Source organism: Monodelphis domestica, chromosome 4, assembly GCF_027887165.1.
Source record: "Monodelphis domestica isolate mMonDom1 chromosome 4, mMonDom1.pri, whole genome shotgun sequence".
NCBI lineage: Eukaryota > Metazoa > Chordata > Mammalia > Didelphimorphia > Didelphidae > Monodelphis > Monodelphis domestica.
The window spans coordinates 74,601,680-74,616,987 of record NC_077230.1 but is presented as its reverse complement, the minus strand read 5'-3'; the positions used below and the strand labels follow the sequence as shown (position 1 = coordinate 74,616,987).

General features: G+C 41.3%; 1 protein-coding gene across 11 annotated transcripts in view; it reads right to left on the bottom strand.

Moving 5' to 3' along the window:
* BOC (BOC cell adhesion associated, oncogene regulated) overlaps positions 1-10,891 on the bottom strand; it is a 105,740-nt gene extending 94,849 nt beyond the window's left edge. For 2 of the 11 annotated variants that reach the window (XM_007493692.3, XM_056793474.1), the window contains exons 1-2: positions 9,928-10,890; positions 4,308-4,393 (exon numbers count right to left, since the gene is read on the bottom strand). The gene's annotated coding sequence lies outside the window, so the exon portion shown is untranslated. Of the gene's footprint in view, positions 1-4,307; positions 4,394-9,162; positions 9,741-9,927 lie in introns of those variants that run through there. The other 9 variants (XM_056793466.1, XM_056793471.1, XM_056793469.1 and 6 more) reach the window with 8 other exon arrangements.
* Between the last annotated feature and the right edge of the window lie 4,417 nt (positions 10,892-15,308).

The window sequence follows — 15,308 nt, the reverse complement described above, 5'->3', positions numbered from 1 at the left end:
TTCTCTGCAAATTAAGAGTCTTAAGAATGGTCTAGGGCACTGAGAAGTCAAGTGTCTTGCCCAGGGTCACACAGCCAGTAAGTATCAGAAGCAGGGCTTGAACCCTCCTGAATCCAAAGCTTCCTCTCTCTATAAAAATCTTCCTTTCTTCCTTTTTTCTTCCTTCCTTTCTTCTCTTTTTCCTCCCTCCCTCTCTCTCTCTCTCTCTCTCTCTCTCTCTTTCTCTCTTTCTCTCTTTCTTTCTCTCTTTCTTTCTTTCTTTCTTTCTTTCTTTCTTTCTTTCTTTCTTTCTTTCTTTCTTTCTTTCTTTCTTTCTTTCTTTCTTTCTTTCTTTCTTTCTTTCTTTCTTTCTTTCTTTCTTTCTTTCTTTCTTTCTTTCTTTCTTTCTTTCTTTCTTTCTTTTTCTTTCCCCTCCCCACTCTCTGTCTCTGTCTCTCTCTGTCTCTATCTCTTGGTCTCTCTGTCTGTCTCTTCCCCTCCATCCTCCTTGTCACAGCTGCTCCTTCCTTCCCTCCCCAAGGTAATTTTCCTTAGAATCTGCTTCTTCTTCCATCTAGTAAATGACTTTATTGAGCTGAACACCATCTACCTCCACTACTCAAACTCTGATTAGTCAGGTTACTCCCCCAGCTTGGCCACTGATTCATGATATGAATTGGGCAAACCACTTAACCACTCTGAGGGCTTCTCTTCTTGTCAGTACAGAGGAATAAGCCCTCCCTTCATGAATGATGTGAGGATGAAGGGTGCCTGCTGCTAACCTGCTTTCGCCCTCTTGGAAGGAAGGCATCACATAAATACAAAATATTATCCTAGAAACTGGCTCTTCATGAAAAAGTCCACAAAAACGAGGAACAAAAATAAACCCCACATCACAACACCTCTTTCAAGAAACCTGTTCGACTATTTTCATTTGTATACAAGATGACGCTAGGAGTCCTAGAGGTTTAAAGTGGAGGAGACTGACATCTAGGAGAGCCAGAAGGAAAAAACCCACCCTCCAACCTGAGAGCGGTCCATCTGGAGAAAGTCACCTTATTTAGAGATATGAGAGTCTATCCTTTTCTCCCTCATGGGAGTGCTTACTGCCCCCCTGGCTCCTTTTCGCCTTCGTCAAAGACCACCCAGGGAAACTTCCTGGCAGAATGCCACCGTCACAGAGGCTGAGGCCAGACCTAACTTCAGGGCCTCTGGTGCTACAATAGAATTCTATGCAATAAAGGAACTGGACTGTGGAGGATTTTACCTGGCCCCCATAGATTGTCTGTCTTTGGGGATGAAAACACCAAACTCTTGGAGGAATTAAAGCAGCCCTAGTTAATATTGCTCATTACAACTGTTGAAGTTTGGTGTTAGGGTTAATACAACTCTAACTCTGTTCTATGACTTTACAACAACTGCTTGTGTAATATTCTGCCTACAAAACACCCATTCATATTAAAAGGAATATCCATTACTTATGCTGAGACACTGGCTAAAAAAATGTGTGTGTGTGTGAACCATTAAGCTTAACTACTGAATAACAAAAATCCTCTCATAAGGATGGTTCATCTTATACAGTATTAGCAATTAGAGAGGGAATAGAGAAAGGAAGCTAGGATGGTGGGGGAGGGGGAAAGAGGAAGAGAGAGAGGGGGAGGGAGAGATTTGTGAAATAATTGGGAAGCTCTGGATTGAATAGAAAATCAAGCTGGGTGGCTGCCAGGACCAGAGATGGGAGGTCCTGGGTTCAAATTTGATCTCAGATACTTTCTAGCAGTGTGACTTTGGGCAAGTCACTTGACCCCATTGCCTAGCCCTTACCACTCTTCTGTCTTGGGAACCAATGCACAGTATTGATTCTAAGACAGAAGGTAAGGGTTAAAAAAAGAAAAAAATTAATAAACCAAACCCCCTCCCCAATTAGCTGTGAATGACACCTAATAAACCTGCTAAACATATAAACACATATAGATTCGGCTCAGTATAGAAGCTTTGTTTGGGAGGTATCTTGGAAAAAGGCAGGTATGTCTCTTCACTCAGGAGGTGATGGATTATAGGCATGGAATGAAAGAGATATAGTCCCATCATCACTACGTCAAGTTTTTTCTGCTTTACTTTGTTACAAGGCAATGTTGTGTTTTTTTTTAAGCATAAATAAAAATTTTTAAGTTAAAAAAGAAAAAGTCAGGTGAGATTGAAGATTCACCTCTATGAACCTGCATCTCCAGGTTCCAACACAGAAGAAAATATTTGAACGTTCCCCCAAGACTAAGGTTTTCACAAAAAGCCAGAACAAATTGCAAAGTTGAGACAGAAGCCAAGATATATGGCTAGTGCCTAAGTTGTCACTTGGAACAGTCAGCACCCAAGGTGTTGTCACGTCTCAGGCAGCTATTCTGGGGCCACAACTACATTCGTACCAGTTCCGAACTAGGGTCTTTGATTAGAATGAATGGTCAGCAAGAGCTAGAAAGGCCTTCAGAGGCCATCTAGTCTAATTCCCTCAGTTTACAGATTAAGGAACTGAGGCCCAGAGAGAAGAGATGACTTGTCAAGTAGCACAACCAGGATTCAAAAAAAGTTCCGCTGACCTTTGTTTTTGCATATTTAAAAAATTTCAAAGTAGCCAAAATCTTGCTATGGAGACTTTTAAGTTGCAAAAATTACTAGAAGGCATACCCACTCCTCCTCATTACTGCTCTGCAATGAAATTCTTCCAGGCATCCAGGTTCAAAAGGGTGATGTGTGTACTCCTCTTTCTTGACTTAAGAATTTAACCAAAATCCAAATTCTGCAAGCCTCTTTGAATAGAGGGCAATCCAATTTCTAACAAACTGAATGCTCAAAGCTGATTTGAATTTCGGATCCTAGAGGTGGGTCACCAACTTAAGAAATTTTTCAGAATAGGATATATAATACAAGCAACTAGGTGGCGCAATAGATAAGAGTACCAGGAAGACATCTTTCTGAGTTCAAATCCAGCCTTAAACACTTACTCTAGGCAAGTCACTTAATCTTGTTTGCCTCAGTTTCCTCATCTGTCAAATGAGCCAGAGAAGAAAATGACAAACCATTCCAGTATCTTTTCCAAGAAAACTCAAATGGGGTCACAAAAGTCAGACAACTGAAATGACTGGACAACAAGGGATTTAATATTTAGTCAGATATAAAAGAACATTCAGACCTTGACAAGTTTTGCTACTTTCTTCATTCTTCACTTCTATTTCACAATGATCACATCTTTCATTTTGCTTGGTTCCTTTAGTACTCCCCGTGTAATGTCATGTATTAAATTTTCTAGTGAATTCCATTATCAAAGGTCAATGAACAGATGCAAAATGGGTATAAGTGGGTTGCAAACATATCTGAGAAGTTACTCCATGTGGAATCACCCTGTGACTTGTCCTTTTGTACCTTTTGTATCCCTCCCAGTCCCTACTTTACTGCTGGGTAGGTAGAAAATTTCCTGTTCATTCCTGTCTGGCAACTGAAGTTGCCTAAATGCAATGGAAACCACAATTCACCTCATCCTTACTTTGCCTTGTTCAATATTGGCAAAGGATTCTGGGAAAAGAACATTTCTCTAAAATATAATTTTCTCCCTAGCAAGAGCATTTGGCATTACACTTGATGCAAACCAGACTCACCTTCCCCTGCCCAGAACATACAGCTTCTTTTTGCTGAGCCCTAGGAATGTGGAGGTTTCCTCAACATTTTCTCTGACATCTCAATTGGGTGGACTTTCTGCTAGTGGCTTTGGAGTTTCTGCTCTGCTATCTCTCTTATCCCTACCCCTACCCCCCATTTCAAACATCAAAAACTTCCTTTGAAGATAAAGCCAAATTTGCCATTAGGAAAAGACAAATGATTTCCCAAACTGCATTTCAGAAGATGGGAAGAAGTCTCTGTGTTTTCAAGATAAACACAGCATAGTATGTCTTACCACAAGGCACTCCATACAATACCACTGCCTTTAGACATAAATCTGTGTCACTGTTGCTCTCAGCAATACCAGGCAAGAGCAACTGGCTCCCCTCATTGAAGGCCCACCAAGGCAGTACATTGAGGCCAGCAGCTTTGGTGTGACTGTGATGGTGGAGAAAGGCTGAACTATAAACCGAATCTCAAAAACCGGACTTCCAATCGCCGTATTAAAAGCCTTTTTTTCTGGATGCTATTTTTTCATATCTGCTTTTCTTTCAAAAGAAAATCAGGAGACCCTATAGGAAAATGAACTACCTGTACATCTGAAGGACATGCAAGTTGTAACATATGAGTGTCCATTAATGATTGGCTCTAAATATTATAAAACAAACAAAACTCACCTGTTGTCTCTTATTCTCCTATCTTCTATTCTTTGTCAGTGTGAATGACATCAAGGTGTCAAGGTCACAGTTCTGGGAAATTTGTTCTGGAATTTAGGAAAGAGAAAGATCTCTCATTTCTCCAAACAATGCAACAATCAAACACTTCTCTGGCATTTGTTTTTTTAAGGTAGGGGGCCAGAACTTCAATCAGTAATCTTCCACAATGATATTTCATGTCAATGATAAAAATGGAGAAATAACTTCTTTAAGGTCTGGTCAAGCCCCTGAGTTTCCAGTTTCTTGGCTCATTGCTTTGCAAGTGTGAGGGTGAGCCTGAATTAATACTTGATGAAAGACATATAATCGGTTTTAAAGCTGGTTAAGAAAACTTTTGTTAGGGGAACAACTAATTGGCTGAGGGGATTGAGAACCAGGTACAGAGATGGGAAGTACTGGGTTCAAATGTGGCCTTAGACACTTCCCAGCCATGTAACCCTGGGTAAGTCCCTCTAGCCCCATTGCCTAGCCCTTACAGTTCTTCCGTCTTAGAACCAATACACAGAAAGAAAGAGAATTGTTGTTATCATTGAGATGAGCAGCCCACACTGGAGAATCAAAAACTTGGAGCTGAGTTCTTACCCTTTCCCATAAGGCAATTCTCTTCAGAAACACTCTTCTGAAGCTGTAATCCATCCATTCACCAAGAAGCAAGAGACTATTGAGAGCCCACCATGTTCAAGGCAAGGAACTAAGGGCACTCTAGGACTTATCTAGTCCCCGCATTAGCCTAGTATGACCAAACAGATCATATCTTGTCTTCCTTTAAGGCAACATCTAACAACACATTCCTCACTGCATGTTTTCCTCAGTCCTCTTCTGATCAGTTCAGAGTTCCAATACCGTTTTCCTTTACATCATCGTTTGCCCTCCTATCTCATCTACTATGAGGTCTGTGTGAATGTTAACTTGAGTTTTTTCATGAGGAAATCTCCTGCTGATAAATCCTGGTGTTTGACAAGTCACAAACATGTTGCTGAAGGAGTATGGTCCAAAACACATGAAAAAGTTCTTTCAAAATGGCATCAAGGAAGGTGTCCTCGCCCATTTCACAGAAGGAATGGAATCTCATATGCTCTCCATTGCCAGTCTGAGTTAGTCCCATAAGATGTTAACTGATGGAGTAGCAAATGAGCAGAAATAGCAATGAATGCCACTGGAACTCTGGGAAGGGTCATAGGAATCCCTAAGGACTGGGTAGATGATAGAAGACTTCACAGTGGGTTCTGAAGGATAAGTAGGCTGTGTGTGTAAGTGGAGAAGAGGGGAAAGAACATGCTTTCTGGCAGGTACAACCCAATCTAAAGGAAAACAGCAGAAATAAGAGCGATGGTTTTCCATCTTCAGTCTTACTGAAGCAAAAGATTCATATCAGAAAACTGGGGTTGGAAATCCAAGATGAGACCAGGCTACGTAGTCTGGATATTTGCCTTGTAGGCAATGGGGGAGGCCATGTAAGGTTTAGAATGGCAGAATGGCATGATGCAAATGGTTTTAGGAAGGCTAAGCTGATGGTGGTGTGAAGGACTGATCTGAGGAGTAAGAGAGATGAGTCAATTTACTACAGTAGTTCAGACAAGAGATAATAAGGGCCTGAACTAGGGTGGTGATGGTAGGAATGGCCAGGATGAGACTGAGATATAAGGAATGTGACACAGAAAGAATGGAGAAGACTTTCATGTCTGATTGGGTATGGGTAGGGGCAAGGGAGAGGGTGGAGCTAAGGTTGTATTATCCTCATTCTACAGAAGAGATTCAAGAATACATCACTTCAGGGATCTTAACCAAGGGTGAATGGGAGTTCACAGGAAGAACCTGGACTCAAACCCAAGTTTTTCCACCCTTGGGGTGCCTCAGGCCATTCAAAAGAGGCAACTCCAACTTTTCTCCAACTTACTCCAAGTGAACTGAAGACCATCACCTCTTCCCTGACACAAGAGAGTTCCCACGATGCATTGATCATGAAAGCAGTTTGTAAATATGATTTCACTGTGTGTGTGCGCGCCATACCAAATATTTGGTTTGCTGCCATAAATTTGAAAAATATCTCTTTGAATCACTTTTAGGATCTGAATTATTCTCAAGAATAGAAAATAAGCTTAGTACTTGGAACAATATTTATAAGTTTCATTTGATATTTAGCTATTCCTTATGAATCTCTGGCCTTAAAGCATCCCAGGGACACTTTGGGGCTGTGGGAACACTGGTGTATTCTGCTTTATTTCATGGATTAGCATCCTTCCAAAGAGCTTCACAGAGTCAAACTTTCACCACTGATAATAAATGGAGAGAGCAATAACTTAACTAGGACTTTTCTGTCCCCAGGTGGTAGTCACAGCAATGATAATTAAAAGAAAATACCCCTAGGCTTAGAATGTGAGTGCCACTGGGACCAAGTTGTGATGAAACGATGAAATTCTGTGATGATACCTTCTGTGAATGGAGTTTTCCAATTTTACCCTTTTCCTCATGCACCCAAACAAGCAGGATGAGAGGTATATCACTCAGGGGATATATATCTCCTATGGAGTTCTGGTGTTTGAAGAGAACTCAAATCCTGAAATCCAATTATAGCATTCTGAACTTGGGTAACTGTTTATTTTAAGTCTGTAAGCACTCAGGACAAATTCAGGACAAACACGCTCAGTGCTCTAACATGAGGAGCAAAAAAAGAGGCACAGTAACTTCCTTGCCCAGAATCAGGACCTGGGTCTGGATTTGAACTCTGCTTTTCTGCTACCCTGTGGGTGGCTGTGACCACCAGACTCACCTCTTGCCCTCCTTCTTTAACCACTGTGGTGTTTGTGGGGATGTCAGCTAAATTAGTTCATGAGTAAAATCATCTATTGATTAATTTGGGGGCTATATAAGCCACAAACAAGTTGCTGAAGGGTTGAGGTTCAAAACACTTTACAAAACACTTCAAAGTAGTAAAATTAGGAATTTGTTTCCACCCATTCTATTAGGTAGTGGGATTTCCTATGATGCCATATTAAGCTAATTCAGTCAATGGAAAGTTAAAGAACTACTCCAATATTTTTTTGCTTCTGTTGCCAGAAGCCTATGTTTGCCAATGGAAAACTAAAGAACTACCCTAATTTTCCCCCCACATCTGTTGCCAGAAGTCTAATATCTTTACCTATAATGACTACTTGTACCTGTTCTCAGTAGAAAAGCCTAGGACAGTAGTTAGTATACTTTTTTGCTGCACAAAACTGTCTTCCAAGGGTTGTTTCCCCCCTTTGATTGAGGCAGAGGGAAAGGGATTTTGATGTTCAAGTTGTCAGACCTCAGATTTCATTTCATTGAAGGCCTAACCTACTTCACTTTTGATACCAAAATCATTGGAAATAATTGGAGGAAAGAATATAATGAAGTAGCTCTGATTTTTAAATTATTGTTTATTGTATATTCTCCCTTCTAAAACTCAAGGATTAGGAGACCTTAACTCCACTTCTACTCACACCTCACAACAGTCATTGCTAATCTCCAGAAGCTCCATTATTAGTATGGGAAGCTTTTTTCTTTCATTTATGGAGAACCAAATACAAGCCCTCAGAAACACTTTTGGTAAATCTATAGGATCTCCAGCTTCTCCACTCAGAGTCACTTTGAAGCCAGACAAGGTTAAAGAATATAGGCTGCCCAAAAAGGTGCTTTCCTCTAAAAAACATTCCTTTCCCACAGCTAGAAAAGACATTATTTTTCTGTTTTGGAGGGGGAATTTTTGTTGATGAATTTCTGCCCACTAGAAATGAAGACTGATTTATTGGCTGTAAATGGAAAGATCAAAAGGCCATTAGAGAACTGCAGAGCAGTTAAGGGGCTAGTCACCAAGTAAATCAGAATTGTTAAGACATGTAGAGTCAGCCTGGCCTCATGGATAAAGGCCAGTACTGGAATGAGGACAGACCTGGGTTCAAATCCTACTGGTGATGTAGATTAGGTAGATGGTAGTTGACAAGAGATCCAGCAATTCTTAAAAACAAAGTTTCTGGGGAGTTGATTGGATTAAGGAAGGGAGTTTCTACACTGGTAGTTAGCTTCCCAATGAAATCACAGGTCCAGTTTCTCCCCCCCCCCCCAAAGACATGCAAGAACTTTTAAAATTATGTTAATTGTCCAGTGCTTACAAAGTTACCCTGACAGCAAATTAGGTATTGTGACTCCTCCCTACATACAACTTGGGATGGGCACAGGGACATTAGTTTTCATTAACAACATAAATTTCATGGAAATCCATTTCCCAACTCAAACTTTGTAGGACAAGGGATTTGTGCAAAGAATGAAATAAATTTGAACACAGTACAAGTTACTTTTTGGTAAGTTTTGATGTGCAATTTGGGTATTCTTAATGAAATTGCCAGCATCCTTTATCTCCTTGTTTTCCCTAATGTTACTTAAAAAAAAAATAAAAGGAAACAAACAGAAAAAGAACACTGCTTACATTCAGTCTCAGGCTTCCAGACTATTCTCTCACCTCAACTCCCTTCTAATTCTTCCATCATTTTAGAAAGATATATGCACGACCACAAGTTAAGCACCCATAAGTGCTCTCCAGGAACAAAATAGCAACTGTTTTCCTCCTTTGCTCACTCCTCCCCACTGCCCTCTTTTCCATCTCACCCACTTGTTCATTTCCATGATCTTCTTTCAATGACCAAAACAAAATCCACTAGAAAGGCAGAACCAGAAGAAAGCCGGAATGCACACACATAGCCCAGCTCAACCTTTCTCCACTCTCCAGACTTGCATCCTTCCTTCTCCCATCCTTCAAATACACACACCCTGGGGCTGGGGTTTTCTCCAAAATTACCTCTCCCTTCATCTTCCTAGTTCTGTCTTTCCATTCCTTTTCTCTTTAAACCAATTTCTTTCCATTTAGACACGAATCCACCCTCATTCCGGCGAGAAGCTACAGTGGAAGCTTTTGCGGGTAAGTGGTATCCAGCGGCCTGGAGCAGGGAAGCCGAGAATCGGTGTAAATCTTTGGGGAGCTTGGGGGAAAGCAACGGCAGGGGCAGGAGGAAGCTAGTCTGAGGCCCTCCATTGGTTTGGCGCAACTGGCCCCGGAGTGCGGAGTGAAATGAACGAGCCGCAGGGTGACCACGGGGGAGACCCGGGGGAGATCCTGGGGATACTGATGGGGAAAGCGCTTCTCCGTCCCCGCTCTCGATCCCGGCACCTTTACGCAGACCGCAGCCTTCTGGGGACAAGGGCACGGCGCGGCCTCGGTCAAACTTTTTTCCCTCGGACAAACTTTTTGCAGTCTGCCTGGTCCTCGATGCTCAAGGCACCAGCATCCAGGCACACAAAGATCTTCGGCCGCGGCCCGGCAGGCAACTTCCCAAACTCGGATCCCAGTCTCCGGCCAGACCAGAAATTCACATCGTTCCTGGTCTGCAGAATCAGCTCCTTCTCTCCCCCGGCAACAACTCCCTCCCCCAATAAAAAACCCGACTCGCCAGCCTACCCTTCACCCCCGGCAAAACAAAACAAACCACAAACAAACACCCAGACGAAACTCCCCTTCCCTCCCTCTCTCCCTCGAAAGAAACTTCTTCGCGATTGTTTTACTCACCTCTAATGCAGCCGGTGTCCTGAAGGGGAAACTTGGAACCCAGGGCCAGCGCTCTGGGATGGCAATACATATACAAACACACACACACACACACACAGCAACACGTACACACACACACACACACACACACACACACACACACACGCTCACACACACACACACACACACACACGCTCACAGAGCTACACCAGAAGAGAGAAAATCGTAGTAGCCACAAAGGCACTCAGAAGTAGAGAATTTCCAGGCCGGATGGTTTGGTAGGAAGTGAGCAAGGGAGGGTTTGCGTGGATGTATAAGTGTGTCGGGTGATGGGTTTGGTAATCAGGAAAGGAGGAGGAGGAAGAAGCGGTGGCAGTGTCGGCGGGAGGAGGAGGAGGAGGAGACGGAGGAGACGGAGAAGGAGGAGGAGGTGGAGGAGGAGGAGGAGGAGGAGGAGGAGAAGGAAAGAGGCATTGCGATGAGGGGACCCGGACCCTCCATATGGAAGGAGGTTTTTTGGATGACTGAACTCTCAAACAATTCCTTCTTTCGCTACTCCAGCATTGGAGCCTCCCATTCCCCCGCGAGGAGGAGGAGGAGGTGGAGGAGGAGGAGGAGGCACAGAAGAGAGGGAGGAGCAAAAAGGAGGAAAGAAAAAAATGTCTTGGAAAGGAAACTCAAGGAAAAAAATTGGTGTCCTAAATAGCTAGTTAGATTCTTTCTAACGCACCTAACTTTGTTATCCCCCTTTTCTCCTGAAACCTTCCATATTTTTCCCTCAATTTCAACTTTCGGCTTTCTTACGTTTCCCATTTCCCCTCTTCTTCTATTCCTCACTCTCTTTTTAACCTTATCTGGGGGTGTTTTGTTCACCGTCCCCCCATTCAGCTTTCCATCCTTTCCCCTACTTCTTGGACACCTTTTTCTGACCCTTTCTCTGATTTTTCCGACCTTGCCTTCTCTTTGCAAACATATGGCTTAACCCTTAGATCCAAAGTTACTACCGTTCTTAATTGGGGGTAGAGAGAGGTGTGTGGCCTTGGCCAAAGAAAGAACCAAATCAGAGAATATAATAATTGAAAATCATTGGTGAGGCTCTTTGGGCCCGCCCCTTCTCCCTTCCACCCCCTTGTCCTGCGGAGAGGGAGACTGCAAAGGCCCAAAGCTCAAAGCTCCCTGACCTAGTCTAATTCATCATTCAGGGGATAAGGGAACAGCTGCAGAGGGAAAGGAAGGATTTGGGGAGAGGGCAACTTCTCAAGGGGAGATATGCCTTTTTCCCCCTTTTAAAAATATTAACTTGATCCCAGCCAATATTGAGACAGGAAATGTTTCAGAGCAGTGTGAAGCCAGATGATGCCAGAGTCAGCTGCAGTCTTGGTCTCTTCTTCTCTACAGGGTAAAATTATAGAATCTTAGCTCAGAATTGGACTTTGGAGACCATCTAATCCAACTCTCTCTATTTTAGATATGGAAACTGAGGTTAAGTAGCCCTCTAAAAGTTACATATCTTGGGGTGAGTAGGTAGCACAGTAGAAACAGGTTATCCGGAGGACCTGGGTTCAAATATGGGTTCAGACACTTCCCAGATGTGTGACTTGGGCAGTCATTTAACCCCAATTTGCTCTTCTGTTTTAGAATTGATACTAAGACAGAAGGTTAGGTTTTATTAAAAGTAATATATCTTGCAACTGGTAACAGAACTAGGGCTAATAATAATTATAGCTAATATTTACATAACACTATTAAGGGCTTTACAAGTATTATTTCACTTGATCCCCACTAACAATCCTGTGAGATAAATATTATTATTATTATCCTTTTACCATTGAGGAAGCTGAGGAAAGCAGGCACTGATTCTGTGATTTGCCCAAAGACTCATAGCTAATAAGTACCTGAGCTTGGATTTGAACTCCATTCTTTCCAACTCCAAGTCCAGTGCTTGTTAGATATACTGGGGCATCTGGCAAGTAGGCAAGTCAAAAACGTCTCTAGGTCTCAGCTTCCATTTGTAATAAGGAGATAGTAATCCTCATTTAGTTTCTGAGAGCTTTTGTAATGAGATCAGACAGGTAAGGTTTAAAAAATATATAAAAGTGCTAAGCAAATATTAACTATTATTACTATTAAAATATTGTGTACTCTTATTAACATTAAGTGCTATTATTAACAATGCTGTTTCCCCCTTCATTATCTGGGCAAATTGGGAAGAAGCTGTTATAGATGCCGGGATGCTTAGGAACATCTCTGGGACCAGGTCTTAGCTGGGGAGCAGAGAGTGAGCAGTAAAATGGATTGAAGGATTAGTGTTAACTAATCTTCTGAAAGGACCCAGAAAAATTATTCCACTCCTCTCACTCTATATTTTCTCTCCACCAGCACCATCAACCTCCACCTCTGCTTCTCTTTCTATAATCATGTATTCCTGAGCAAGGGAATTAATTGCCCATCACCAGATGTCTTCAACAAACATGGATCCTTGCTTCCTTGGGATATAGAGGCAATTTCTGCTTGATGGACCAGCCACTTTGGACTGAGAGTTGATGACCTGAAGCAATTTCTTTTGACTCCATTTCTCCTTATTTTCCACTTTTGAAGACTTTCCTGTTCTCCTCTTTTTTAGCAAAGTTAACCAGATTCAGATTTGTACCTGGGTCAAATACATACATTTAGAGCTGGGAGGGACATTAGAATCTGTCTAGTCCAGTTCCTTCTTCCAACAGATTAAGAATCAAATCAAATACGATTTGAACTCATATCCTCAGACTCCAAAAATGATGTTTTTTTCCCCCATTGAACCATATTGTCTCTCAAATAAGTTTATTTAGGGACTAAGATCAATTCTTTCCCACTCCAGACCCAGTGTTCTTTTTTTTAAGGCTTCTAAATTTTTTCCCAATTATATATAAAAACAAATTTTAATCGAGGCATTTTATTTTCACAATTAATCGTAATAATAATTTTTAACATACATTTTCCAAATTTATAAGATCCAAACTTTCTCTCTTCCCTTCCCCACACTTGGAGATAGTAAGCAAATTTATTTTGGCCATACTTTTATTATCATGCAAAACATGTCTTCATAATAATCTCTGTTGTAAGAGTATACTCATATAAAACCAAAACCCCTAAATAAAACCATAAATACACTGATGTGAAATATAATATTCTTTGATCCACATCTATCCAATTCCAATAGTTCCTTCAGATAGCATTCACCATCCTTCAGAATTGTCCCAGAGCATTGCATTGCTGAAAGTAGCTAAGTTTTCACAGTTGATCATCTCACAATATTGCTGTTACTGGGCACAGTGTTCTCCTGGTTCTGCTTTTTTCACTCTGCATCAGTTCACAAAGGTCTTTCCAGCCCTTTCTGAAATCATCCTGTTCATTCATTATTCCTTATAGCACAGCAGTATTCCATCACCATCATATACCACAATTTGTTCAGCTTGTCCATAGTTGATGGACATTCCCTCCTTGCCACCACAAAAGGAGATGCTATAAGTATTTTTACACAAGTAGACCCTTTCCCCTTTTTATTATCTCTTTGGGATACAGACCTTGTAGTGCTATTACAGTATCAAAAGATATGCTCAATTTTATGGCTCTTTGGTATTGTTCCAGAATGGTTAGACCAGTTCATAATGCCACCAACTATGCATTAGTCAGCAGCAGTGCTCTTCTCCACCAAGGCTCCTAACCTCTTTTCTTCCCAAGCTAATTCTCCAATTAAATGTACCAGGAAAAACTTGGGGGGGGGGATTAAAGAAAATGTAACTCATCAACTCAGAATCAGGACATATTAATGGGATGTTTACAAGAAGGCAAATTTTGGTTCAAGTTAAAGAAAAACTTCCTAACAATTAGAGTTGTCCAAATGGGCCATACTCTGTTGGGCAGGAAATACGTTTCATGTCACTGGGAGTCTTCAGACACACCAGATGCCCATTTGTTGGGGATGTCATGGATGGGATTCATGAATTGGGTAGGAATCAGACTCAGTAACCTCAAAAGTCCATTCTAATATGAAGTCTGTGATTCCAGCTTGAGTTTCAACAAATGGCTTTCCGAAAATAATTTTTTAATTATATTTTTGGGGTAAAAGATTATTTTTATTCTAAACTTAATAAACACTAAGTAAAATAAACATTTCAAAGAGATTATGGAACAGGAGAGGATTGAACATGAACCTGTGAAGATCAAATGAAATCAGGCAGGCTGATGAGCAACAGGTATTCATGAAACTCTTACTATGTGCCAGGCACTGTGCTAAGTCTTGGGGATACCCATACAAGCTAAAGTAAATATGGGCCCTGCCCTTAGAGAGCTTACCTCCTCATGGGGGGAGACAACACACACACACACACACACACACACACACACACACACACACACACACACACACATCCTATATATCTATAGATATATATTATCTATACCTATAGCTCTGTATCACAAATATTCTTATATGAAGATTGTTTACAAACACACACACACACATATATAAAATATATTGAACATGTAACTTTAAAAACTACTGTCAGAAAAATAATTTAAAACTTTTTAGCCTGCTACTACTTTATTTTCCCAAATCCTTACCTTTTGTCTTAGAATGGACACTAAGTGGTTGTTCCAAGGCGGAAGAGCAGTAAGGGTCAGGCAACTGGGGCTAAGTGACTTGCCCAGGGCCACACAGCTAGCAACTGTCTTGGGTCAAATTTGAACCCAGCTCCTCATGTCTCCAGTCTTAGCACTCTATTCACTGTGCTCCCTAGCTGTACCAGTTGGGTAATACTTTTGAAAGTTGGAGAAAGGAGAATTAAGCTTCCAGTTTTACAGAGGTGGTCCTGATTGAGGGAGGAGGGAAAGTGAGAAGGGAGAGAAGGGGGAAGTGGTTAAAGGAGAAAATGAGTCAGTTTGGTTTTTAAATCGGGAACTATGGGCATTTATATATCTGAGGCAGCTAGGCAGTGCAGTGGATAGAGTTGCTGGCAAAGAGCCAGGACGATGACTCTTCCCGAGTTCAAATCTGGCCTCATATACTCACAAGCTGTGGGACCCTGGGCAAATCACTGTACCCTATTTGCCTCAGCTTCCATATGTGGAAAATGAGCTGAAGAAGGTAGTAGTTAATCACTCCAGTATCTCTTCCAAGAAAACCCCAAATGGACACTCCTGAAAAACAATTGAAAATATATCTGAGAAAAACTTATGAAAAATGAAATGGATAATTTTGATTACACTAAATTTAAATTTTTCTGTACAAGCAAATCTAATACAATTAAGATTAGAAGGGAAACAACAAATTGGGGAAAATTTATAGCAAACTTCTCTGACAAAGACCTCATTTCTCAAATATATAAAGAATTGAGTCAAATGTATAAGAATACAAAGCATTT